The sequence below is a fragment of the Lathamus discolor genome, chromosome 3 (genome assembly GCF_037157495.1).
Source record: "Lathamus discolor isolate bLatDis1 chromosome 3, bLatDis1.hap1, whole genome shotgun sequence".
Lineage (NCBI taxonomy): Eukaryota > Metazoa > Chordata > Aves > Psittaciformes > Psittacidae > Lathamus > Lathamus discolor.
The window spans coordinates 86,462,510-86,490,089 of NC_088886.1; the positions used below are offsets into that span (position 1 = coordinate 86,462,510).

General features: G+C 40.3%; 2 long non-coding RNA genes across 2 annotated transcripts in view; one reads left to right on the top strand and one right to left on the bottom strand.

Annotated features, from left to right (window-relative positions):
• The window catches only part of LOC136009869 (uncharacterized), a 32,386-nt gene extending 19,358 nt beyond the window's left edge, over positions 1 to 13,028 (bottom strand). The window contains exon 1 of the long non-coding RNA XR_010610686.1: positions 12,902 to 13,028. This is a non-coding gene — a long non-coding RNA (uncharacterized LOC136009869). The remainder of the gene's footprint in view (positions 1 to 12,901) is intronic.
• The window catches only part of LOC136009868 (uncharacterized), a 106,159-nt gene that overhangs the window by 52,764 nt on the left and 25,815 nt on the right, over positions 1 to 27,580 (top strand). The gene's annotated exons all lie outside the window — the stretch shown is intronic.

A 27,580-nucleotide genomic window follows, 5' to 3' on the forward strand; every position in this document is an offset into this window, starting at 1 on the left:
ATGAGCGTATGTGTCAAAAGCACTGAATTAGTTGTGATGCAACTGACACAGCTATAACTGACAGCCACATTATTTAAAGTGGTTTGAAGTTAAATATAGACTTAGACATAATCTTGCCAATGGAACAGTTCCCACCCTAATCCTTTGGCACGAAATGGTGCCAGATTAATGAAGCGCTTATTGAAGAGCACCCAGAATCAGAGTCTGAGCCCTATTTAGAACAAGCAAGTTCCAGAGCATGCATGATGCTGTCACCTGAGGACATTTTTTCCTACAGAAAACTGAAACCAAGACTAGCTGCGTTATTAGACACGGGAGAGTTATAGAAATGAAGGATGAGATAGCAAAGGAAACTCTTCAGTTACACTCAATGATCTCAAATCCACCGCCTCCCAGAGTAAAGGTGAGAGCTAGTATTGAACTTCATGGGGATTTTGAGCTTCCTAGCAATTGCAGGAATTGTGTCTAACTGCCATAGAAGTAACCCTTTATTTTTGTTCACACATCCTCTCCATCCCTTCTGCAGGCCATCAGCATTTGCTGATTGTCATTCCTGACCCAATCCATTCTTTTGACTGGTATTACAGCACTGCTGTTTGTTATGCATGCAAAACAATGATTTTCTTGTATATTACGCAAATAGGGTCAGTCATATATGTAACACAAACCTGTATTGTACCCTGCTTCAGAGCCCTTGCAGGTATTGCACTTATGCAAAATGGTGTGTTTGGAATATGAAGCTCATTATGTATATGAATCTGGTGTTTGCTTTAAGTACAGCAGGTCTTATTATTTTTTCATGTACAATTTCAGTGGAGTTTTTTGTTATGCAAATGAACACCTAATTGGAAGGTTCAACAAATACCATGGTTTTGTCTAGATCATAAGGAGGTTTATTCCTAGAAATATCCAACTGTAAACATTTCTTTGTTTGCCGTGGATGAGACCTTCTGCAGTGCTCAATGACTAGGGGACAAATCTGTTGCTCCTCTTTGGTAAGATTCAGGCATCTGACTCTTGGTAGATGACTACTGCAAGCCACACTAACCGCTTAAATGCAAGGGGCTCAAAAGTACGAGCTGTGTTCCCACTCATCACCCCCACTTGCCCACTGCACCCAGGGGCAATCCCAAGTGGCTGTCAGGAAAGTCAGCACTGTCCACCCTCTCCATGCTCCCGTTCAGCTCGGATCTTCTTGCTCCCCTGACCCCGAAGTGGGGTGTTCTGTAAGCCGGCGAGGGGAAGGCTGGGAGAGACAAACCGCTTGTGTCCTTCTCCGCCCGGCACGGGGCAGGAACGGGGGGGAACCGGTAACCAGTGCCAGCCCTGTCGGCACCACCGGCAAGATTTCCTACGGTGGAATCGCGGGGAAACCCGTGCCAACCACACGTGCTACGCGGCACCCTCTGACGTCACAGACCGCAGCAACCACGAGGTCAGACGTCACAGCCGTCGCGCGAAGTAGGGGCGGGAGCTCCGCGGCGGGTCCCGCAGCGCGCCGAGGCGCCGCTGGGTGTCGCTGTTGCCGGGCGGCGCGAGCCAGGGGTGGGGGAGAGGGGCCGACAACAATACAAAAGGCGAGGCGGCGCTGTGGGCGGCTGCGCGTCGCCATCTTGCCTCGTCGTGTGCTGTCCGTCGTTGTGAGGGGGGCACGGGGCGGTACCAAGCGGGGCTCTCGCCCTCAGGAGGGGCCGCCCGCACCGCCGCCCCTCTGTCGGAGAGCCCGGCGTGGCAGCGCCGTCACGGAGGGGCAGTTGGGAGGGCCTCGTTGAGGGAGGAGGCGAGCAGCGGTGGTGGGTCCGTGCAGACGCCACAAAGGAACGCGAGCTGCTGCCTGCGCTCGGGGGAGGCGTCGCGAGCAGCTGGGATAATTTGCTGGAAAATTGAATTTGGAGGCAAAGGGAAAATCAAATCAGGGACAGGAAAGTGGTAAGAATGCTGAACAAGGGCTTGCCCTAGAAACAGCAGGTGAAGACAGGGTGTTCTGCTGTAGAGACGTTGGACACGCTGAGCTGCCTGACGTTCAGAAGCGGGAGGACATAGGGAGGTGCCGTGAGGTGTAAATGCCCAGCAGGTGCTTTGGGGTTTGTCTCTCTCACAGACCTGGAGTCGGATTTACAGTGGAGTCAGAGCTGGGGAAATTTACACCCTTTCCTGCTCCCTTCGTGGGAAGATCCCATTGAGAGCCGTTCTTCATCGTGTAACTTACACCTTGCTCGACTTTAATTTGGTCCCTGGAGGGTAGTTTAGGCTATGCTGTTCATGAGCACATTTGATGGCATTGCCTGGTCCGGAGTGGAAGGTGATTTCCCATCCCCAAGGCAGTCCCGAGTGGCAGAGTGACATTCCCCTGCCAGCGACCCTCCAGTGAAGGGGAGGCAAGGACAGTGCCCGCAGCAATGCAGGGGCAGGTTTGACACACAGCTGTGTGTCATGCTTGGCAAGCCCTGGTCAGGAATATCTCAGTAGTATAATGAAAGGGGCCTTTCTGGCCAGGGCCGCTGTTCAGCAACAGAACACATTTAGACGGATCCCTACGGCACTGCTGCTTGCAACCACTTGTGTGTGCAGGAGTATTCTGAGCACTTAATAAAACAACATGAAGAAAAATGGAAATGAGGAGATGAGAAGCTGGTAGTATGAATGATTTGTCGTGACAACTGTGTGCAGAGGTGAAAGATGCTCAGTGCCTCAGGCAAGTAAAGGGCCCAATTCTACCCTGACATAAGCCGTTGATTTAAAAAGGTAGACTCTGCAAACCAGTACAGAATCAAGCTTTTTAACTGTTAGAGTAACACTACTCAGCCTGAATGAAGATATGTTGAAGAATTAGATGTCTGTTTCTGAATTGTTCAAAATGACAGAACAGCTAAAGCACATAGTTCAGCTCCAGCAGCGTTTTAGAGGCAGGCTCTTACCTCTACTGTGTGGGATTTTCTCTCCACATTGCCACAGTTAAGAGAGCAGGAATGGGAGATGTCTGTGGATTTTACACCCTTCCTCCTTCCAAAACTTAGCTGGAGAGAGGCAGAATGCAGCCCCTCATTCATATCCTAGTAGGTCTTTACACAGCCACAGCTGTCACCAGCCAGACACCAGAGGGCTTCTGGTCTATGATGCCTTAGCAAATTGTAGAAGGTATCAGTGGCAGTTTGTTACTACAATATGAACACGAACACGTTCTTCTGCCCATCTCCTTCCCTCCTTTGGCCATGAACTTTCTAAGAGCTGACTATGCTCTTAATCTGGGTTTGCAGGGAGAGGTGTTGTGTATCTCTCTGATAAAATGACACATTTGAAGAGCACTGCGAAGCCACTTTGGACTGAGGGGAACTTTGGAACTCTTCTCATCACAGCAAACTGCTGTGTAAATTAAGCTTTAACATTTTGCAGTTCAAATAACAAATCTACATTCATCAACAACAGCAGCACTGATGCAAGAAACATTGGCAGTCTATGAGAAGACATCTTACAGTAGCAGCAGGGACAGATTGGAAGCCAGTCATGTTTTGTTTGGTTTTTCCTCCTCATACACACACAGAAGCACATATACACTGGTCTACTCTGACAGCAAATAGCTAACAAGTGTGTAACAACAAGCATTTCTAGACAGGCATAAATCTTCCCTCATGGTTATTACCCATGCACTTCTCATGGTCGTTAAAAGAATTAAATTTTTCCGGCTAGAGTTTAGCTAGAATGTCCTCAAGCTGAAAATGTCTTTATAAAACAAACCAAACTACCTGTTAAGATGGAGTTGGTGGCCACCAACCTGCTGACCTTTGGTAAAAGCAGTTTGCACCTAGGCTGAGTGTGTCTGCCGCTTCACCTGAATCAGAAAGCACAGATAGCTACAACAAGTCTTGAAGAAAGCATCAAATGAGTACCAAAAGAATTCATGAACAGAACGGTTTTCTTTCATTTTTATGTTTTGGCTAATCCACCACATTTAACAGCTTTACTAACCATGTTTTTAAGAATGAGCAATTCCATGATTTATGGGCATTCTAAACCATGCTATAGGAAAAGTGTCAGGGTCCCAAGACCTGCTGTGTACAGTTCGTATCATGGCCTAACATCAATAAGGACATAAAAGAGCATCTTGCAGCTACTGCAAAATTGGACGTGTTGAAGCCAGTCCCCACCCCCAAGAACGTGTAACTCTTTCTCTTCTAGACAGATCAGATTTAAGTTCATCAGGGAGTTCTCTTCCTTATGAGTGTGAATTCCAACCTCATTTGTGAATTTATCCATAGAATAAATAAAACATGAGCAGCAGAAGTAATGTGAGTATTCACCCAAGGTGTGTCTGTCCATCCTGAACCAAAAAAAAAAACACAAAACCGAAAATCCTGTGGCAGAGATGCTATCTTCTTCTAACATAGCCAGTAAGATGTACTGGTGACAGCAGTCTTTATCAAAGAGAATCTCCATTAGAGCTGCAAACTTCTTTATGTGGGTGACCATCAGATGATCACGCTTATCAGTCCTTTCAGGCTGCTGAACTGAGTTTGAACAGGCAAGAGTTTTCTTTGCCTGTCAACCCAGCAGTTGTAGTAATTGTCCCAGGCACAGTTGTTCTAAATAAAATCACAGATGTTGAAGTCTTCCTCCGTTTTGCTGCTGGTAGCAGAACACAACTTGCTGCAGCTGATTTTCTGGTGCTTTCAAGCTGGTTTTGAGGGCAATATAAAAATAAGTTGTTTGTTTAACCCCAAGTAAGCAGAGAAGAAGGAAGTCTTTTGCACAAATGGTGAAGATCCTCAATCCGGTCCCTTTAATGTAGCAGAAAGGAGTCATAAAAGTCTCAGTTCTGCAGCGAAAGGATTCCTTTGATGTAGAGAATGTGGAATAAGTTTTGTAGAGGTCTTCTGAACTCCAGTACACAGTGTGCTGAGGAGCAGGGGTTCTAGATGGAGGTGCTGTGACGTCCAAGCGGTGTGCTGGCCCCTACAGTCACTGTAGTAACTTTAGTCACTGTAGGCACTACAGTAACTTTGCAGTCTTAGCAGAGGCTTCAGAATAACTCAGGCTCTGAATGCCAGGAAAGTCTTTTAAAGACACTTTACACCTAACTTTGTAATCCGCTCCCAATAATTTCATATATATTAAAGATGAAAAGAATCTTCACATCCCCCATATTCCTGAAACAGTTCTAGCTCATTCATACAGAAAACCTCTCAGCATCAAGTAGACTTTAAATGAGCTGTGTTGCTTCCTTGGTTTTCCACTTCATTCAGTTTGTGTTCAGTGCAGCTACTCTGGGCTATTTATAACTGTGTTCATTCCTGGTTCTCATCTAGTAGCTCTCTTTCAAGTGAGCGGGAATACATTCTATGTGTTGTTTTGAAGATATTTTTTTTCCCAATATTTAGAGTGTGTGACATACCTTTTTCTAATCCCACAGGTGAAATCCAGCCTCTAGGAATGCAGCTGCTCAATCTCCCTTAACCTCGGAGCCACCTACCCAAATCTGCATTGAGCCAAGACCACATGGGCAAAGGGGAGATGAACTCACAAACTCATGATGAAGTTCAGAAGTGGCAGGTGGCAAGAGGTCCCAGATGTCCTACCGGTCCATTGTAGTGTAGGGTTCAAATAGGCTGGGCCCTTCCCTCCCTCCAGATTAATTAGTAACTCTGATTAGTCCTGTTTATGTGGCATGAAAACAGCGCTCAGGCCGAGACCTCCTTAGAGGACTGTGGCCGTATCTAAGACAGCAGAGGAGTACTAGGATTTTAATATGAATCATTACCATGTCTAAAATCTGATGAGATGTGTTTGTAGCTCAGTTCTGACCTCACCCATTTACATATTTTTTTTAAAAACTTTTCCTTTCATTAGCAAGTATGTTCAAATTCTAAATTGCCACTAGCCAGCTGGAACTGACCCACTTCAGCTTCTACAAAGAGGTAGATGCTAAAGCATGTATTTTCCACTCACACTTCAGCTTCAAACCTGATGTGCACTTCTTTCTTTTCCCTTCTGTCTTCTGTGTCTCCAGCAGTAGAATAATCCACAGAAACTATTTCGTCCATGGGAACTTCCATGACACCATATTACTTGTGAACACAAAAACTTTCCCAGAACTAGTTGGCCCTGGACCATGAAAAGTGTATAGAGGGGGTCCCTGAGATACGAAGAATTTGGCTTATAAGAAATAGTGAGAAACAACTATTAAATGCCATAGAGAATGTCATGTGAAAATTCATTTACATTCCTGCTGCACAGTAATTGCCTTATTTCCAGAACCTGTAAAACAGCAGAATAAGTGGCAGAATAATATGCTCGTTTGTGTCAGTAATAGGAAGGGCAAGAGGTAAAAAATACCTCCATCAAGCTGTGTTTCCTGGTGTATTTAGCGTATATTCAAGTGCTTCCTGGTATATTTAGAAACAACAAAATGACAGAAAAATATGGTTTGTAGTTAAGGTCCCTTATTAACACTTTGTCTGCATGCAGAATAAGAAAATATGCACGATTCTGCAATGAATAAATGAATATTTAACAAATCTGAATGAAGATAAATTGAGGAAATCCTGTTACAAAGACAAACAAATACATCTTTATTCTTCATAATATAGGCAATAGCTCCACATTGCACATGACAAGGTATGCTTTATGTAATAAGATGGATATGTATTGCTAATTATGTGGAATACAGTTGAATTGAGAAAATGTATTTTTAAATTTCCATAATGGAGGAAGGCAGCATGTCTGAGGTTACTCACATTTTAGATTATTATTACTGAAGACATTTTTTACATCATTAGTTTTTAATATAGATGCTGTTTGCTTCCACTTTACAATTTACTCTGGTTTGGAGACTGAAGATGCAACATGTGGTTGCATGGAATGCAGATTCTGTAACTATGCAGGTATTAAACTGAATTTTATACATATATCTAGTAGAAAAAACAGTTTTCTACATGTTTCATTGAACAGTCCATCTATTCCAGTGTTTTTCTATGTAAGAAAAGCAACATAACAAATTCAACTTACTAATTTTGTTAGTATTTCTATTTGGGCAGCAAAATTTTCTTTCTACACTGACATTTATCTAGAGAAGATAAATATTATTGGAAGTTTGCAACAAAGCTGTAACTGAGTGCATTTCTTCCCCTGTCCTTTACACCCATATATAGATTCATAGGTTTTTTTCCAGAAGAGGAGTGTGTCATACTGCAGATGTAGCATTGCCTAAAACTGCCGTATAAAGGTTGTCCACTAGGTGGTCCTTAACGACATACTTAAGAACACTGGTTCAGGTTTTCAGTCTTCATATTTAAGTATATACAAATAAATGCAAATACCTATTTTAATAGCGTATCATAACTAGCATCTATGGCTAAAATTAGTGTAAACATTTTGCTTCCTCCTCCCATATTCAATATGTATTCACCAAAGATAAATAATCTGAAGAATATTTCATATGAGATTCTACTATGTATGTAAGCCACCAGACTTCTTAAAAAGCAAGTCAATCAAGTGATTTCAGTAGGGTTACTCACAGAAGTCAATCCTATGTATGTGAAGAAAACCTCATTTGCAGCTCACATACTCCATTTATACTCCAGGGATGCCAAACACTTGGAAGTAATGCATTGCATTGGAACTGTAGTGATGTTGTCAAAAGTAAAAGTAATAATAATAATAATAAAAAAATCCTAGTAAAAAATAGCATTGGCATAGCTGTAAATAACAATATATGGCACTGACAGGATTTGGATTGCAAGCACAAAGCTCATTTTGCTTCAAGACAGGTTTAGATTAAATCTGGAAATTTACCATGTGCCTGAATCTTCCTATAGAAGGTGGAACACCATCAAAACTCAGCTGGTGTGCAGCTACTGTGAGGTGGTTACACCAAGTGGCTTCTCTAGACAACTAGATCACGCAGAACCACTTATACTTCTGTTTGTTATTCCCAGACTTAAAAGAAGCATCATCATTACAGATGACATGTGCAACAGGAGAAAACTCCATTCCATGAATGTCTTGGAACAGCATTCCCTATCAACCTGAGATGTATCAACAGCAATAATTTATTGTGAGGTTTTTTTTCACACTGAGCGTTAAGGATGATAAAATGCAAAGAAAAAATATAGCACTATACACCTGCTGAAAGGGTAATGATTATGAGAACCAGGCAAAAATGCTGATGTCTGTTTTTCACATACACCAAATGCGCTTAGCATTAAAACTTTCTCATTATACAGTAGACATATTTTGCAAGAGTTTAGAAACTAAATGTAAAAAACTTTTCAAACATTTTTAAAAGTTATCTTCTATGATAAAAAGAGGAACTATGAGTCCATGAAATAGATCTGCAGCCACTATGCACTTTTTTTATGTTGCTGTAATTTTTAGTGCCATCACAGTAAATTTGTAAATACATCGTACTAATTTCCATATTCATTTTTTACTTAGTTCTCATTTCATGTGTGTGAAGTATGATTCCATTAGTCTTCAGTGACTCATAGAAAATGTATCATGGACTGTGTTTTTTTATTAATGAAAGAAAAAACAAGAATGAAGTTACAGAGTGTAATGAGGTTTAGAAATGAATTTGCTTCACATACAGCAGTTCTGCAGATTCTGACAAGATTGGCAATTCTAAACGGTGTATAGCTTGTAATACAAACTATGCCTAATGAAAAAATGATGTAATCAAAAACTATAGAAAAACGGGAGACTCAGTATTCCTCTCTTTCCTTATGAGAGGCTTCTTGCTATAAACTAGGGAATTTAGCTAGGTATTAACAAAGTTAGCACTATAACAGAGAAATTGATACATTATTCACAGAGTAGGAGCAGGGGGAGAACAGGTATTTCCTTCTTGTTGCTGCTTCTGTTACTGACTGAGTTTAAAAGTTCAATCTTGCTACAATATTTTCCAAAAATGCTTTACAAACTAAAAGAGGGACGTAGCTGCTTGCTCCAGTGACCTTTTGGTAGTCCAAACCAGCTGTTTGATAGGACATAAAAACTTAATACAAGCGTTTTGGACAGCAAGCATGCTATGTGATCCTCTGGGTAAAGTTTTGGTTGGAAGAATTATTTAAATTGGCATGGAGTCAAGACTAAAACCTCCATAGAAATTAGAGAAGATAATAATTTTCATAACTTGTAGTTTATGACAAATGACTGTGTAAAGCAAAAACATGTAAGAATTAGGCAAAAAAAAATTGGAAAGGTAAATCCAAAAAACCAGTTTCAATTTTTGGCATCCTGGAAAACATACTCAAAGCAAAAGCGTCATAGTAAAGATAAGAAAGTACACAAGCCACAGGAAAAATAAATAAAAATGCTTTCTCTTTTTTTTTTTCTGCAATAGTGGTAATGCTTCCTATTTGTTCAAATCTTTCTGTAGTACAAACCAGTATGGCCCTTAATACAACAGTCTTTTCACATTAAGCTTCTGAACAGGGAATTATCCTCCTACTCCATCTTCTAATTTCCTCTTCCTGTCCCATATATAAAACAGCTGGGTGTGGTTGTCTGATGAGACCAGCTGCCTTGGTCTCCCAGGCTTTTTTACCCCTTCCTGCCTGTTGCAAGAGCTGTGCTCAATTTAGGGGAAAAGGAGGGAGGTGAGTAATTTTTTGTTTGGTTTGGGGTGTTTTTTTCTATGGTTGTTTTAGTCTCAACGTTTTAAGCCTCTCAGAAATCAAATTAGTGCTGTATTTGTACCATGGGAAGAAAAAGAAGAAAATACAGTAAGGAAGGAGCAGCAACTCAAGAGATACTTAGACAGAAGCCCCAGAGCTGAAGCTGGCAGGAGGTTCTTTGTGACTTGCTTGGGTTTAGAGTGAAGCAAAGCTGCTTCAGTTAGATGACAAAAGGTTTTCAGCCAAGCTGCGAAAGGATAAGAGCTATGGGCAATTCCTTTATGAAAACTAGACCCAGTCTGAATGTGAACACTTGGGAGGTCAAGGCAAAGAGAATCTTCCCCAAGTCTATGACACATAGAGGCTAGTACTTATATGGGGTAGTTCACTATGACTATTGAAATAAAGAGATAGTGGGAAGTGCTTAAAATAGAATAAGAAGAAAGAATATACTGAAGCTATGCTGGGCTTTAGCTGGTGGCCACATATCTGTTAGGTTTCAGTGATGCCAATAAAGATTCCTTCCTTGAACATGGGGAGTCAAACAAGTCTATAGTTTTGAAAAGAGGCTGAAGTATGTTAAAAGATAAGTTAATTCTGATGTGCAGAAATCCCACAGAAAAATGGAGGAAGGAAAAGGAGAGTCCTTCTAAAGCATCAGTTCAAGAAATAAGGCAGTTGGGATATGATGATGTCAATGATGTTTGGGGTACAAGGAGGCAAATATTTATTTGAACGTGCACTGGAGAATGTTAAGAATAATGACGCACAAAGGGAATGAAAATGGAATAAGTGGTTGTGACATTTGTCTAGAAAACCATCACTTGAAACTCTAATGACATCTTTATTGAAATGTGAAGAGAAAACCTGTACTAGAGAGAGGAACTTAACTGGAAGCAGTATGAAAAAAAATATCCACCTCTGTGTAACAGTATTGACAACACAGGATGATCTTAGAGATGAAAGAAACCAGTTATGTTTCTGTTGTGTTTTGCAGCCTGAGGGGGAGGTTCTTGAGGTGGTCATGGACTGGCTGGAAGAAAACAGCTGAGAAACTTGTGCTTCTGCAGTAGAGACTATGGACAAGACATGGGTAATCACCAAAGGCAAGCTGATAAGAGGAAGACCATGTCATGCTCTGTCAGACTTCTTTTTGGATACTGTGCAGTGAAAAGGGAAGTAGAAAAAGGCAAAGATGATCTGAATTGAGATTCCTAGAAATACCAGTCCAGAGGCTTATTTGTGCTGGGAGAGGTGTTCTGCTGGGGTGAGACCAAAAGAGGGAAGAATAGGTTTCTGGTGGGGAAAGTCATTCTGGTCACAGGCTTTTGCCAGAGACATTCTTGAGCGCAAGAGTAGGGGTGGAGGAAGCAGATGTTTGAGGGACTTGGCAAAGTGGACAGAAATGTTGAGGCACAGAAGAGTTAGGAGAGGAGGAAGGGAGGGAGCATCGTGCAACAATCAACAGCAACAGAGAGAGGTGCTTGAGAGTAGACTGTGGACAGATTGCGGACTTGTCTGCCTTTTGCTGATCCTAGGCAAGCCTTGCCCTTTAGAAATGTGAATTAGTAAATAGTAAAAAGAATGCATCCAAAATATAACAAAGCAACCTAGCGGCATCTGTCTGGAAAAGTAATTAGAAACAGAAGGGTAATTTTATAACTGTCAGGGCAATACGTTACATTGGCAGTGGAGGGCCATGTTAGGGTGTGTGGGGAAAGAAGGAATCCTGGGAACGCTGTTTCATTCCTGTACTTCCCAGCAGACTCCCATTGCCTGAGGCTGCAAATGGGGCAGAGAGAAGGAAGCCCTGGCAGCTGCAGGCAGTGCAGAAGGTAGAAAAAAATAGTTAAAAAAAAATAAAATAATGATTTAAAAGCTCATAGAAGAGCACACGGTTTTTCTTGGGGAGAATGGTCATTTATTCTTGCACCTATGAAGCATCCAGCTGAGACAGGGTGTCCTAGATGTGGGTAAAGCTGAATAAACAGGGTTGCAGCTGATTTGTTTACCTCCGCAAAATTAAGAGAAATGTGGCCTACCAAGACATCATACAACTGTTCTTCTCATTTTTATATCCTATGTTTCACAACATGAACATACTATTTCCTAGCAGCATGTTTCCCATCAAACGTAGATTCACATTTTATGAACTCTCCCTCATTTTACTAAGAGAAACATGATTTGGAAAGTGTTTTCAGCAGAAAAGCTAGCTCTGTCAAACACATCTGTAAACATTCAGCTCTGCTTCACACCAGGGAGTTTCATCTGTGAACGCTGCATCTAGCAGTCACATGCAGCCATGAGGCAGGATATTCTCAGCACCTATTTATAGAAGAATGTATAAAATATTATCAACTCTGCCACATGTGACTAAAGCCACATGATCCAAATCCTGAACTATTCACATGAGCCCATGCAAACAGCAGAAGCAAAACAAACAGCTTAAAACCCAACAAAATTGAACATGAAAGCACCATCAGGAAACATGACAGCGAGTCCTGTGTCATTTCACATTTCATGCGACACAAATGTGGCACCTTATCCCTTAGTTACTAGACATTAATCAAACATACTGCCACACTTGAAAGGATAATGCTATCGAAGGAGAGATGCCTTTTGTATATTCACTTTGTATTCTTTTAAGAACTGCAGACCAAAGTAATAAATGGCATCTTAGAGCATTTTTCACATGAGGAGCTGGTGTGTCATACAAGATTTCTTATTCCATACCACACTGTCCTTCCATGTTACACTGCTTGTTTTTCAGCACCAGGATATCCTTTATTATGTGGCTTTCTTTTAAAGATTACTTTTGAGCAAAAGAATGGCTTTTCTGAGCTGTGCTGCTGTTAGCATTTTGTATTACAGAAACAGTTCTAACAGCTATGTAAGCGTTGTAAATCCCCTTTCCTTTCCTTCTGACTTTGCCCCATGCTTTTCCTAGAAGTGTCACAATACCTGACAGCTCACAGTAGAGCTGAGAAGAAGTCCTGGTTTTGCTCCTTGAGAACACTTCCAAGGGATTCAACTAAGTGGTAAAGTCAGATTTGAACAGAAAAATATCTGTTCTATTGACCTGTTCCGGTGGCTGTGATTTGTAAAGAGCATAGATGGGGCAAGAGCAAAATACTTCATTTTTATTCCAGTTCTCAAATGCTTAACCTGTGATGAATTCTTTGCAAACTCCTTTTCCTTCATCATCACCACTCTTTCCAGCGTCCATGCTGCCCTTCCCCAGTCCCCACCTTCCTGTTTTAAGACAACCAGGTTTAAGTCTGGAAACTTACCAATGTGTACATGATGACATCTCTGCAATCACAGTTCTCAGTAAAAAACGATATGGTCCATGATCTGGGTAAGAACTGCTGAAGCTTGTCTCTTGTTTTAGCCTGGTGATCTTAAGCACAGTCTTGTCCAATCAGTTTGTATGCTAGGCAAGTTAGGATGACAGCATGGGTTCAGACTTTAAATACAGCCAAGACTCGGGTGCCTCTGGGTCCTTCCTACTTACATGTTTTTGGATGGTGTAACTTCTTCAGAGGGGAACTGCCCCAAAAGAGATATATGGCCTGACATTTAGCAGAGTGGCAGGCAAGCCTGCAGAGTCTGCTGAAACATTTGTGGGAGTCTGGAAGCACTTTAGAGGCTGATAGATAAGAAGTTAGAAACATCTGAAGTTTTGAGGAAGAAAACAAGATTTATGGTGACTGTGAAGAGCAGGAAATCGAAACTGTTAAGAAATCAGCTTCAGGTCATCATAAAGTTCTGATCCCTAGTTTCACATTAAGGAACAGAGTACTACTAGAAAACCCTGCCTGTGGTAATAAATAAAGTTAATAATTAGCTACCATATACTGCTTTTCATCTATAGATTGCAGTGATAAGAAGAACACAGTGAAAGTCTAATTTATTGCAGCTAAATAGTTGACTGTTAAACATTTCTTTTTGCAGGACTGTAAATTCTACCTGTTGACATAAACTCAATCTTAGCTGCTTTCTGGACTGAGCTGTTTTATCGTTTAGAATGAACTCCATGCAGACATTATGAAGAGTTATTGTTTCTTGCAAGTGTATTATGAAAAGGAGAAATCCCGAAGGAGAGAAAGAGAAATAAATTGGCAAAAGGCTTTGGCACTAATTGTAACCATGATCATGTTTATTGTTATACAAATCAATTAGGACCATATTTTGTGAGTCTTAATTGAGGAAAACAGAATTTTTTTACTGCAAAACTTGGTCCTAGAATATGTAATCTTTTAACCACATCATCTGTCTAGCACTATAGGAAACACCGTCTTTAGTACAATCTAAAAATGTAAGATCACATTGCAATGTGTAACTACTGTACATCTTTTTAACATAAGTAACAATTCTTGAAGTGCTTGTTGAAATAAAATGTGAGATTTTTTTTTATTATTATTTCAAGGCTTTGGAATTTGCCCTATATTTAACCACGTATTTTGGCCTTGACTGTGAAAAATTATTGATCCTTTCTCCTTATTGTTCCAAATGAACACCTTCCAACTGAGCCTGGGGTTTCTGCAATGAAGAGCAAATTTGAAAATCAAGTTCTTTACAGTTGCCCAAATTACTGGTCAGTGTTGCAACAGATAAATATATATTGTAACAACGCATGTGCTCGAGTTACTACAAAGAATTACTGCAAGCATGAAGACATGTAAGACTAGGACAATGTAGTATATTTTGAGAGAAATCCAAAGGATATCCTTTGGTGTAGGTTTCTTTGTTTGAACAATTAATAGGGATATATGTCCCTAAACACAGATGGAATCTACACTTGGAAGGAAGCCAGAACTCACATGCTTAGACGTATCTGATGTCTCAATGCGATCACAGAAAATAGACTGGTGACTGTTAGCAGTTGAATCTTTTCTTTAGAGAATTGTGGAATAAAAGGAGGCAGATGGAAGCGTGGGTTAAAGTCTTTGATTTATCTAAGTCATTGGTATTTTTGCCAGATTTCTTTTTCAAGGCTGATGAGAGTTATATGAAGAAGTGTGTGTCCTTTTTGAGTTACATATGACAGGGATACTGACTGATGACAATGCTTATGTTTATTGTGACCTTGAACCAAAGACAGCCAGATGTTTTTGGAAAGTTTGGATACAAATGTAAACTTTGAAGCCCTGAGTCGTCATTAGTGTGATGAAGATGTGTTAATGTACTTTGCACGGAAGCACTTCTTAAAAAAATCAGATCAAGGACTTTCCCCTGCCACTCAGTGAGGACATCCTGGCAACCAAAATGTTTGGACTGATAAGGACAGCAACCAACAGGCTCTGTTTTCTTTTTAAAGGAAGAATAAGGTGGAGAGGGTGAGGGTGACAGGGATCTCATGGGAAGCAGAAGCTGTATTTCTAGCACAAAAGGAGAAGGACTCCAGGAGGAGGTGCTGTTCTAGTGATCTTTTTTGGGGAGCGGGGCAAAAGGCAGCTTCTAAAAATAGTAAAATAAGATCGTCCAGTACTGGCTTTTGTTACCATCACCCACTTGAGTTCTGCTTTCAGGATTTATTATATCACTCTTAAATCTCTTGGAGTCATTACAATCTTGCCTTTCATCTAGTCTGTATATAAATAATTGATCATCATAAGGATTGAAAACTGTGGAAATGAAGACAGCTTAACACAGATATTCTTTATGACATCAATTACAGAGGGAATCATTTGATGGGAACAGAGAATATTTCAAACGGTACAATAATGCTAGCTCCTAAAATTACTTTGTATTTGAAATGAAATGTGTGCACTGATTGGTTCTGTTGCCAGTTTATGGAGAAAGTATATTATGGTTCAATGAAAAGGATAGTTAATTATCTGCACATAGGGCTTGCTTCACTCCTCCCCTACTTCTCTTTTACACTAGTGTAACGCTATTGAAGGCAGCTGTGTACAGTGCATTGGTGTAATGTGGCGGTGAGTCAGGCCTATATTTTGTAAGTAATTTATTGCAAGCATTTGCAGTACTGAGAAGGGAAACATTCAGGCGTGTTCGCTGCTGAGATTTAAACTCCCTGAGCGTGCGTTCTGTTGGCAGCAGTCACGTGTGCTGGGCCAGGAGTGTCGCAGGGTTAAACACTGAGTACTACAACAGTAGCTGAGCACATTTATTGTATTAGAATCTGGTAGCATGCTAAAATACTGTAAACATCATCAAGTGTGTTGAAAGGAAGCCAAAGTTCAAGTGGGTTTCTTTCTTTTTAGATATTTAATGTAGTGTTGACTGATGAATTTATAAATTTGGCTTGACTGGAGAGGACACTTCCTCTCACTTTTGTTAGCTCTCATGTTAATACTTGTGTCATTCTACTGTTCCTGTGTTCAGGCAGTGGGTGGTTTGGACCAATATTCAAACTGAAGGGAAATGCAGCAGTGTTTGTGCCATTCTAGGAAGCGCGCAATGGTGTCTGGAGGGTGTGTCTTCTGTGCCTCTAGCTGCTAGGAGCATGCTAAACATATGCAGAGCAATAACGCCATCTTATTTTATCTGTCTGTGAAAAGAATGTTCTGCCAAAACCCCCACAGTACTTCAATCTGGGTGGACAAGTAATAGCGACTTTGTGGTAATGAGTACTGAAAAAGAAATTATCTTAAGTGTAATGTGTTAAGAGTTTGGTTTTTATATGAGCCACTTCTAGAACTAGACAACATCAAACAGAAATACTTCATGTAATTGTTTTATGGTGGACAGTCCCAGGAAATGGTAGGAATTGAGTTGCAAAAGCAGAGCTAAATAGTGAGCTTGAGTTCCTGTGCATTTGCAGGCACTGAAGAAGGACCCAATTAGCATGAATGAGTAAAGCATTATTGAGCTGTGGGTGTGTTTCATGTATTTTTCAGGACAAGTGTCTCTAGTTTGATTTAAGGCATTATATCTGTTCCATTTGCTATTGAATGTAAACTCTTTTGCAACAGGCTGGCGTGGTTATATGTTGTAACTACGAAGTCTTGGGAACTGGAATGAGAGTTTCCAAAAACGTTTCTGTTCCTGGTGAGAGCTAAGTATCTGCATTTATTTTGCTGAGGATCCAATTCAGCAAAATACCGAAGTGTGTGTTTTGAAATCAGGTCTTCAAACTGAAATATTTCAGTACTGATTTTCCACAGATGCTGTGTGAATTATTTATATAGAAATTGTAATGGCTGTTCTTTCTTTGCTTTGACTCTTAACCGTATTATCACAATAGGCCCTAATAGGTCTTTTTCTTATTGTTACTTACCCTTTATAGGGCAGACCCCAATCATCTGCATTACTGACACTGTCTATGTGCTAGTATCAGTAGGTACAAACCAGTTGGTTTGCAGGCAGAGCTGTGCAAAGATACGCAAAAAGCACTTAGATGCCTTTGAATGTGTTAGTGTGTGTGTTGTGTAAGGAGTTTGAAGGAGATGCTTGATTTTTTGTCTGAAACATTTTGGTTTGACATGATACTTTATGACATTGTCTTAGACAAAGTATTCGAATTCTGTCTTTCGCAAGTGCAGTGGCACCAGACACAGAATTTCATCAGACCTCTGCTTCCAAATAGGGTTTTGAAAGGCCAGGAAAGATCATTGCCTCTCCCAGTTTAGTGATGCTTGTAGGGCCAGAGAAGAATGTATTCATGTCACTGAGGGGTAGGAACAATGACCTACCACTAAATGTGAATACGTTCAGCATGGAAGACTCCAGTGCTTGCTATACATTTATTTCCTATATGAAATATTTTTTATTTTGGGTTGTTTTGTAGAATTATTCTTCCTCTCCTTCATTCTCTCGGATCTTAGTGGTGATCACATCTAGCAACAGCTAGAACACATATATTGCATATTGACCTGTCGATTATGCTTGTGTGAAATCTTACATGCTAATGAATGTCATTAGGCTGTTTCTGCAGAAGCTTTTGTGACCTTATTATTACAGATAGCATATCATTGTAGGAAAAAAAGGAAAAGGAAAATAAAAAAGGTAATAACTGTGAAACCTGCATGCAGCCAGGCATAGCAAATGAGCTGACATGTATTTTCAAGATGCAGAGTTAACAGTGCTGGCTATCTAGGGGATCAAAAAGACAGAAAGATAAGGGAATTTTGTAGGATAAAGAGAAGTTCAGAGACAGACTGGGCAGCAGAATAGGTTGCTTTAACTAGCTGGAAAGAAAAGTGCTACTATCATATGGTAGCAACCATTTTGAATATCACTTACTTTTGCATTTTGCAGGCCAGGCTTGCACTAATCACAATCTGAATAAATTTCCAGGTTTTGATACCAATCAGTTGCATTTAGGTGGTTCTTAGTTGTAATTTTAAATGCACATGATTAATGGTATGGTTTTCTTTCCAAGACTTTGTGATGGCTTTCACTTAATGGGAACCACAAAGTGTAATACAATATCTTGTTGATTTAGACAGTAGTTTATTTTCTGTATTTCTGCGTTTGAGACACACTCAGGTACAAAGAACAGATGTGCAGATGTTAGCCTGGTGTGTAGTGTGCCCAGAGGGAGAAGTGTAGGTCAGTGATGATTTTTAAATCAGTTTTCTTTTTGAGGTGTGATTACAGTACCTTTAAGGGTTATCTTCCTGAAGCTTCTAGATGACATTTCTAAATTGCTGCTGAGAAAACAAGCCCTTCCATCTCCATAATATCAAAAGGAAGCTGTACCTAAGACGTAAATGTAAGATCTGTTCCAGCTGCTGACAGATGTAATTTTTTTTGCTATTTTGGAAAATGTTCGAAGTAATTTTTCCATTGCAGACTGCAGCAGTTTCTTCTTTGAAATAAGTATAACACTTACAGTTGTCATCACAGTTACTGACTTCTGCAACTAAAGGTGTAAAGTTAAAGGTGAGGAAGCAATTGTTCAATTGATTATGAATAGTGGTGGACATTCATATTATAAGGACATATACAAGAAGAAATTTGAAGAGAGGAAGCAGGGTTTGTCTATGCAAATTCAAGGACAAGCTATATCTGGTGATGCTAAGTATTCAGCTTTTTCAGCTATTCACTGAAGCAGCTAAAACTGATTGTAATAATGCAAGCTTTTTATGTCCTTTAGTAATTTCCAACCTTGGATCTGCATGCAGTTCATAAAACACAGCATTGTTTTATCAAATGCTGTGGTGTATGTGAGCACAAATCACAAACTGGGGCACTAGTTAGACATCCACTACATTAGGTTCTGTGCAGATGGGACAAAACCAGTTAATTAACTGTTAATTAGTTAATATAGCCGGGGCTGCATGTTAGCACAATGCAGTTGCAGGCTGCACAGCTTTCTGCTGTCTGGGACCACATGCAGTCCTGAGTAGCTGAAGATCTATTACTCATTGAAACTTTGCCCCATCTTAAAATAATTATTAGCTGACACTCCCAAGGTGGGTTTCATGTCATCAGCTTCAGCTGCCTGCAGCTTATTGTGCTGGAACATGTTCTGAAGTGGAGGGATGAACTAGGTATACCCCAGCAGTGCTTGATCTCTCCATTAATGCTAAAGAGAGGATGGACAGTCAGCTGAGATGGGACTTCTGTAGCTGTTAGACAGCTGAAATTAGGTGAACCTCACCCTGTCCTGGTAAAAGGGGACCAGACTCACAGTATTTTTCACGCTCACCTTTTTTTTTTTCCCCAAGTGTCCAGCTTGTTTTAGACCCTTCCTGCCTTCAAGGACTGATTGCTTTCTCCTTTCCATTCAATACTTTAATGATTACTTGGCTGGCTTACTGTGCAACTTCCAGCCTCCTGGAACCCATGGGCCTTCAGGCAGGAAGGTATCTTCTAGCAGGTAACTGTGCTGGTCAATATTTTCTCCATCAGCAATTCTCCTACTTCTCCTTTTCTGTGCATAAGAATGGCCTGAAGTCACAAATTTCCACGTAGATTCTTCTCCACTACAGCCTCTGTATTTTATCTTCCTCATCTGTACTAAAAAAAAAAGGAGGTGGGCAATCATGGGTATAGTCCACTTCACAAGGATGTTTTAGGCTAAGACTCTCAATGCTTTTAAGACAGTTGGAAAACCTTGAAAGTATAAACTTTGGCACCTATTGTAGTGTTCACTGAGAGCTTCTGAAGTTGGATAATGTAGTTCTGCCAACAGCTTTCACATTTAGAAAGATGTGACCCATCAGTAAATTCTTGTATGAAGTTAATTCCACAAAACATTTAACAGTTTAATTGAACTCCTAGACCTATTGGGCTAATAAGAACTTTATCTCTTCAGCCAGCTCTTGCAGCCCACGTTGTCTACATAGCTACATAAGAATGTAGCTAATACTCCTCTAAAGTGGAAAACTGAAGTACTGCATGGCAGAAATCTTGGAATTGCTCTGCTTGCTTCGGTTCCTTTCCCATTGAAATCCTTGGAAAAACCTGTTCTTGACTTTAAGGGGAGCAAGGTTAAACTAGCAAAGAATGTTTTGAAAATTCCAAACTAGAAATTTAATCTTTGGATTTAACTATAATGGCCCTTGCAAATTTTTTTCCAAAGCTGCACTCAAAATAAACGATGTGTTAGTCCCTAATAAATGGTCCTTGGAAAAAGCATGTATTACACTTCCTTTGAAAAGTGACTTATTTCTTATGGTGAGTTTCTGATTCAGCTGTCTCCCCAGCATGCTGGTTTAACATTTTCTTCCTTCTTGGAGTTTGTATAGACCATGTAATTTGCTCTGTTTCTGTACAGCAAGACATGTGCATCTGTGTGTAACAACATGAAGAGCATAACCTCAGTCTTATTAGCATGGTTGTCTTCAGATTGAAAAATACTTTCTGTAGGTTCATTTCTTAGAATCAGCTTCCTGATCTCTTGCTTATTAAATCATGTAGTGTTTATGAAATAAAAGACTCCCAGGCTGTCACTCAGAACTGTAAAGCCTTTCACAGATCATAAATTCACATTCCAATAGTTATAAATAGAAAACACTATTGCAATGGTTGTAAAACTCTCTCTGTGATGATTGTGTGTTGTACTGCACCAACAAATCAGAAAAAGAGATGGTTGGGATACTGTTGTCAACATCTTTTTGCTCAGAATTTCCATCGAGCCAATAAGTGAGCTTGTGCTGATGATTTGTAGTATCTGTTATCACCTTTTGTCAAACTCTGAGGAGAAAGGAAATCCAGGATATTCCAGATGGGAGTCTGGTACATGTGCACTGAGGAATCTGTTTGTGTTTCCTCTGATTGTTAGTGAAGGACGGTGGGGGTGCTGCTGCTTGTTGCATTATTTTTTGTACTAATGACCATATCCAAATGGCTTCTGTTAATGTGCTGTAATTTACAATTCTTTTGGGATAGAGTATTCATCTTTTCACTAACTCTCACTGCTGTGGTATGCTTTGCAACACTGTAGATTAAAAGCTGCAGAAATTACTCAGCAGAAGAGCATATTTCCTCCTTTTAACTGTGATCCGATGTTCCCCAACTTTTCCTTTACTTTTTTTACTTATTACTCTTAGAATAGGTCTCACTGGGATACTAACTTCTGCAAGGTACTGGTTAATCAATGCTAATATAATTTTCTGAACATGTTACCCCATGAAGTTTCTTGCTCTTTTATTTAAAAAAAAAAAAAAAAGTTTTTGATTTTGAGAATTAAATCTGCAACATGCTAAGGATTGGGTTTTTTTATTTCTCTATAACTGCTGCTGTAGAATGGTGTCTGCTTTGGCTTTGGGTATTCACTCATGGATGATTCAGATTTCTCTCATACATCAGTCCCAGAAGAACATCTGTACCTGAGTTGTAGGACTAATGGCAATCTATCAGAAATGGTAAAAGAATGACAAAGACTGTTATGGGATGGGTTGTCCAGCTGAGAGAAAAAAAAGGCAACATAACACAAGCTGAGATACAGAAGCTGAGCAAAAGTTCATTAAAAGATGCCTGACTACGTGAGAACAATGATCAGTGTAGCCTGCTTCTGTCTCCAGCAGATGCAATAGGAGAGACTGTTTAAGGATAGCATGCAAACTTGGCCACTTCCAGGGTACATTCTCATGCTCTCAGCATAACAGCTTGTGTATTAGGGATGTTAGAGGCCATGTATATTATTTCTAGTGTTCAAGGGTGCATTTGCTATAAATCTGCCGCATTCCTACTTGAAACTGTTGATACTCTGCCTCTAGCAGCAAGTTCCAGAGATTCACTATTCACTGGTGGGAAGTACTTTGATCTGAATTGAATCAGTCTCCTGTTTCAGACACAGTTTCATAGTGTCCCCTACTACTTTTCCTAGCATTGCAGGACTTCATTCTGTTTGATCCTGCTTGCATTCCACTATCCACTTTTTTTCTGATACTATAAACTGTGTTCATACCTCCTTTTTAGCTTTCTCTTCTCAGTGGAATGCTCCTAGACTATGTAGTGTAGGAGACACTACATAGATGAGATAGCTGCTCCTTCCCCTTCCTTTTTATGCCTTGGTCATCAACTGGTCCCACTAATCGCAGGATAGCTTCCTGCTTTTGATGTTCAAAGAATGCTTTACTATCAGTTTAGGCATCATTTGCAAGTCACTCTTAAAATTCTGGCTTAACCCTCTTTATGTCCGGTTTACATTTGAGCTGCTTTATTTTATGGGATTTTTCTGTCCTTACTTCAGAAAGCTTTCTGCTTTGTTTTGATGTTTCTTGGCTTTTTTGTTTGGGTTTGGGTTTCTTTTGGTTGGTTGGGTTTTGTTTGGGTTTTTTTCATTCTGATCTTCTGCCTTTGAAAGTTTCCTTTGCTTTCCTATTAAGCCATCCATGCAGAGGCAGTTTGGACTGCTTTGGTTTTTTCATGGTTTGTGTCACACATTACCTAGTCTTCTAGTACAGTGTATTTCATCCCTATCAGGCTTTCGTATACTTACTGGCCTTTGAACTAAGCCTTTCAGAGTTTTTGGAGGGGTGAGATAGTGTTGAGGTTCACTTTTTTATAATGACTAATTTTTTCAGCATATGGTTGTTTTTTTCTTGAAACTGAATAGCCACGGACTAGATTTATTTGGCCTTCTCTGTTTTTCTAGTTTTAAGCAATATTGTATGATGATCACTAATACAGAACACCTCTCCCATTACTAGCTGCTGCCCTGTGCATCAGCTGAGACCAACTCCAATACATTTTTTAAGTAGCAAGCATTTGTGTGTCAAAAAAAAGTAGATTTCTGTATCTTAATGAAGCATTAACTCAGTCTAGTGAGGTTAATTGCAGTCTCTTTGAATTTGTACCTCACCTAAATTTGCAGCTTCTCTAATTTCGTGAAGCTTTTCCTGAGCCAGTGATTCTGGCATGGCCCTCATCAGAGGGTTGGTGGTACAGCTATGCTATTATTAATGTCCATGCTTTTCACCCACAAGGATTCCACTGCATTTCTTTCCCCCCGCTAATATTTTTCTGCTGTCCCACTGTATAATATCCTTTACATACAGTGCTTCTCCCTGGCCTGTGTGTCCTATTCCGTCTTTCCTATCAAATAGGTAGTCCACATCTCATTAGTTATCCTCTTTCCCTCACACTCCAAGAAGGCTGTTCTATCAGGTTGTTTTTTTGTGCCAGGCATTTTAGCTCCCTCTCTAACTTTTTAGGCTTCTTGAATTAATGTAGAAATACTTCCAGGTATTGGCTTCACAGCTTTGTTTACTGTTGCCCACACAATTCCGTGAGCATGGTGGCAGTCTAATTTACCCTTCCGTATTCACACAGAATGTGCTCCTTGTTTTCCTCCTGATTCTCAGAAATGCATTGCACTTTAGTTAGGACCACCTCATAGGTTGCATCAGTCTGAATTGAGTATTCCTGCCTCTCTTGGCTTGTCCCCTGCTTCCAAGTTTGATGCTTCTCAATGACTGTTTTAGTTCTTCATAGTGATGTTCTGGTTTTCATGATGAACAGGCAGCCCATCCAACCTGCACAGGTTTCCTCTGTTTTATATGAGTCCCTTGTTCCCAACATAGCTAAATTCCTGCTGTCTACACCATCATCTCTTCCATGCCCTGGCACTCTGGATCTCTTGTTCTTTGGGCCTTGTACACAGCTTCTTAGAGGATATTACTATGGAAGTCCTGCCCAGCTCCTTTTCAGTAGTCTGATTTTAACCTTCACAACAACCCTTTTTTGTCACAGCACCAAAGTGGGCAGTGACTATAGGCTTTTTCCCTGCAACCTGGGTACTTTGTGAAAATTCCTAGCTTTTCACCTGATAGACATTGGCATAGAGTCTTCTCAGACATCAGAAACCCACATATCTGGGCCTGAAAATAATCTCCTACTTTGAACTAGCTCTTTCTATCTTTGACAATTTCCTTATGGTACAGAAACATCTTGAGCATAAGAAGACAGTGACAAAGACAGCATTGAATCCTTGTATCAGTTTCATGAAGGTAAAATGAAGGTCAGTTCTACAATCATTGATTTCATAAGCATCCTGTATAAGCTGCTCAGTTCAGCTAATACTGCGACACCCTCAATAATAGTAGTTTATGTTTGCACTTCCAAAAAAGCCTTGTGCCCAGATTGCCAGGCGTTAGCCTTGAGCAATGCCTTCCAATTAACCCAGGCTCTGGGCTGACAGTGTTGCAAAGGACTCACTGACTAGGGGACATCAAGTTAGTTACTAGCCAGCCTGTCCTGGCTGGTACAAGCAGCAGCAATACCAGGCTTGAAGGAAAGACATATTCAAGGGATCTCGCAGGAAAGCAGAGATTCCCCAGGGCCAAAGGATACTGAGGAGGAAAGAGTTTAAAACAAAAATGCGTCAACAAGAAAAAAGGGAAAATGTTTTTATTTTCGGTATGGAAAGGAGCATTTTTGGTAAAATTATGGCAAGTCTGTGCAAGACAGATGAAGGAAAAGTCGTGGGATGAAGCTGGACATTTGTTATTGAGAGAAAAAAGGTTAAAATGTACTTGGAATTAAAATGTACTTTCATTGCTAACAAAGGAAATTTTAGTTCCTATGAAAACCTACGTCATTAGCCATGCTGGAAGCAGGGAGCACAAAACCTGAAGAGATTTAAAGGTGATGCAAATGTCTCAGATTTTCATTAGAGAAGAGAGTCTCTGCAGACATTAGGGCTTTCAGAACATAAACACCTTTGGTGCTTCAGTAAACCAACCCGAGCTTTGCCTGACAGCTGAAAGATATTCCCTGTGGGTCATTTGTGCTCCTGTCTGCAGAGTTGATTGAGTAAATATGCAGCAACAAGGAACATTCTTATACTCCGTGTCTGGCATTTGCTGGCTGATATTTTTAACTTAAGTCAGATACAGTTCGATAATGTAACTTGCACAGCTTGGCAGTATTCATCAAATACGGAAATGACTTTGATAAATACACCTTGCTGCATGTTCAGTTTTTAGCAGCAGTCATGTTACATTTTAAGTTTGAAGAACTCAAGTGTAGGCTTCTGGGAGGGTGTTAAATCACCACTGGGGCTCTGGATAAGAAGCCTGTTGCTGGAGACAGAGTTAAAACACTTTTAACTGTAAAGTCTGCCTGAAGAGCCTAGGAGGTTTCTTTAGGTAAGGTGGCAGGAGATTAGAATTCAGAAACTTTCTGCTCTGAAAAGTATAACACTTTTTCAGCATAAACAGGTATTTTTCATGACTACTGGATCTATGACAAGCCGTGCAAGTTTTCCTGTCTGAAGGGCCATCAAGTTGGTGGGCAGCTTGGTGGGTGATGGGCAGAGTCTCCAAGCTCTAGGGACAGACCAAACAGGACCTTTCCTTTCTCCCCTCTGCAGACTGTTTGATCATGTGTTGAATGTAACATCATAGAGATTTCTGTGACAAAAGCGAGTCTCAAAGTTGTCTCCTGCTTTCTCTAACCAAGTGAAACTCAGTGCAGACATTTGTATCAGCGTTCAAGATCTGCCTCTTGACACATCCTCATTTTGGCCCCAGCTATTTTTAGCTGTTACATTAGTGACGTTATCAGATCCATGAACACAGTGATTGTACTGTTTTTAAAGTAAAGATTCAAACTAGCCAATGATGTGTGCATGTTTGGGGGGTTTTAATGATAATTTTCACATAACTGGATTTGTATTTGGACAAATACAAAACAATACATCCCTGTTTTGCGATCATATTTGGGTGAAGAAATGGACAATGATGCCAGAAACTGAAGGGAAAACTGGCTGTAATATCGCAAGCTGTAAAGAATTTTGGTTTGGTACAGCTCTGTAGCAATGCATTACATATTTCCTGTGTGGGTTGATGTTTGCTAAAACCTTTCACTTTTTGTTAATATTTTCATGGATTTACAGCAATTACTCAACTATTTACAGCGAACAAAATGTGACCCTCATTAATCATAACTACTCAAATTCAGCATGTTCAGTCATAAAGTTTTCAGTCACTGTTTTCACTTTCATCTTTGTTCGTATTTTTCAAGTTAGCCGTGATTCGTAAATTAACATTTACGGCTATCCAAGAGCTTTTCCTTTTTTTTCATAGACATCTAGTTTAACTGGCATGGAGAGATGACCCACTCTACACTAGAATTGCTATCTTTCAGGGAAATTAATGTTTGTGCAAATTGCAGGACTGACAGCTCCTGCAGAATACAGTCCTTGATCTATAGAACAGGGGAGAAAAGTAGGGCAGAAGGAGCTTGTGTTGTGTTTTGTATCTCGGCTGTGCTTTGCAGGGTTGAGGGAAATGCACAGCCTTCAGGTTACTCAAACTTAGTCACTTCAAACTGCTGCCATGTAGCAGGTAGTGTAGTGCAGTGTTTTAACTTCCTGAAGTCATTTGGTAGAGGACAACCGAGTACTCATTTCTGATCTTTTCTCTATAGCAATTAATAATATACAGTAGGAACTTTAAATACAACTAGTGAATTTGTCATTACTCGTTGACGGCTGGCTCCACTGGTGGTTTGAGACCTGTGCGGCGCTTAACAACAGAGACATGCTGTGCTCTGGTGTGTACTTGAAGAAAGGCCATTAAGAGCTGAGATGTCAACAGTGACCCCATGCACCTGCAATAAATGTAAGCTTTGTAATTAGTAGCAAGCTGTCTCAGAGGGCTACAGATACGCTAAGATTAATTTTCACTGTGGTGTGCCCAAAGTACTTGTGTAATATAAGGCAACCAGTTAACGTTGTCAGTAGAGACTGTCAAGTTATGGCTTGTCTGGCTTGATGACAGAGCTAGACTTAGATCCTTGGGGCAGCAACTGTCTTTCCATACATTTTTTCTGGAGCTTACCACACCCTGTTAGTGCAGAGCAGAATACCTGTAGAGGCACACCTCCATTATGAGTGTCTCTTTGTTCCTCTGCTTCATTATGCATCAAACTCACTACAGTGACAAATATTTACAGGGTAAAATAATGCCAAATTACATGTGTGCGTATATATATTTTACTCTTAAGTGCATATATATATATTGTACTCAGTAGGTGCCTATATAATATATACAGTGTGAGTATATATAATATATTATAGTTGAGTATAGTATGTATATTATACTCAGAAAGGCAGTCTGTGAACATCAGCCTGCAAAAAAAAAACACACACTGAGGAACTCTTCTGCCTATCTGTTTCAGGCTTTCCTACTGCCTGGAAGACAGGTGGCTCTGGCTTCATAAAGAAGCCTCAGACAAGGGTAGCTGACACTGGAGCACACTTTAGGCAAAAAGGCATTTCAAAAGGTATCATAAAGCACGTCTAGACTAGATTTTGTAGTTGAAAGGAAAAACTATTATCCTTTAGGTTGAAAAGTGACCCATGGCTTTAGGCATTAGTGATATTTGATAAATGACCTGGTCTTCCCTTTCCCCAGTGTGGGAGGCAATTGGTTTCCACTGTAAAGCTGGGCTGCAGACAATTTGCTTCATCATATTTGTAGCAAAGGTAGTACAGCCTAATGGAACAGAGGAAAGAGGGAGCTTTTGAAAATGTCTTCCTCGTGTTTATTTGCAGAGATAATATAACAGTATAGCACTTCCAGCTTGAAACTTTTAATATATTA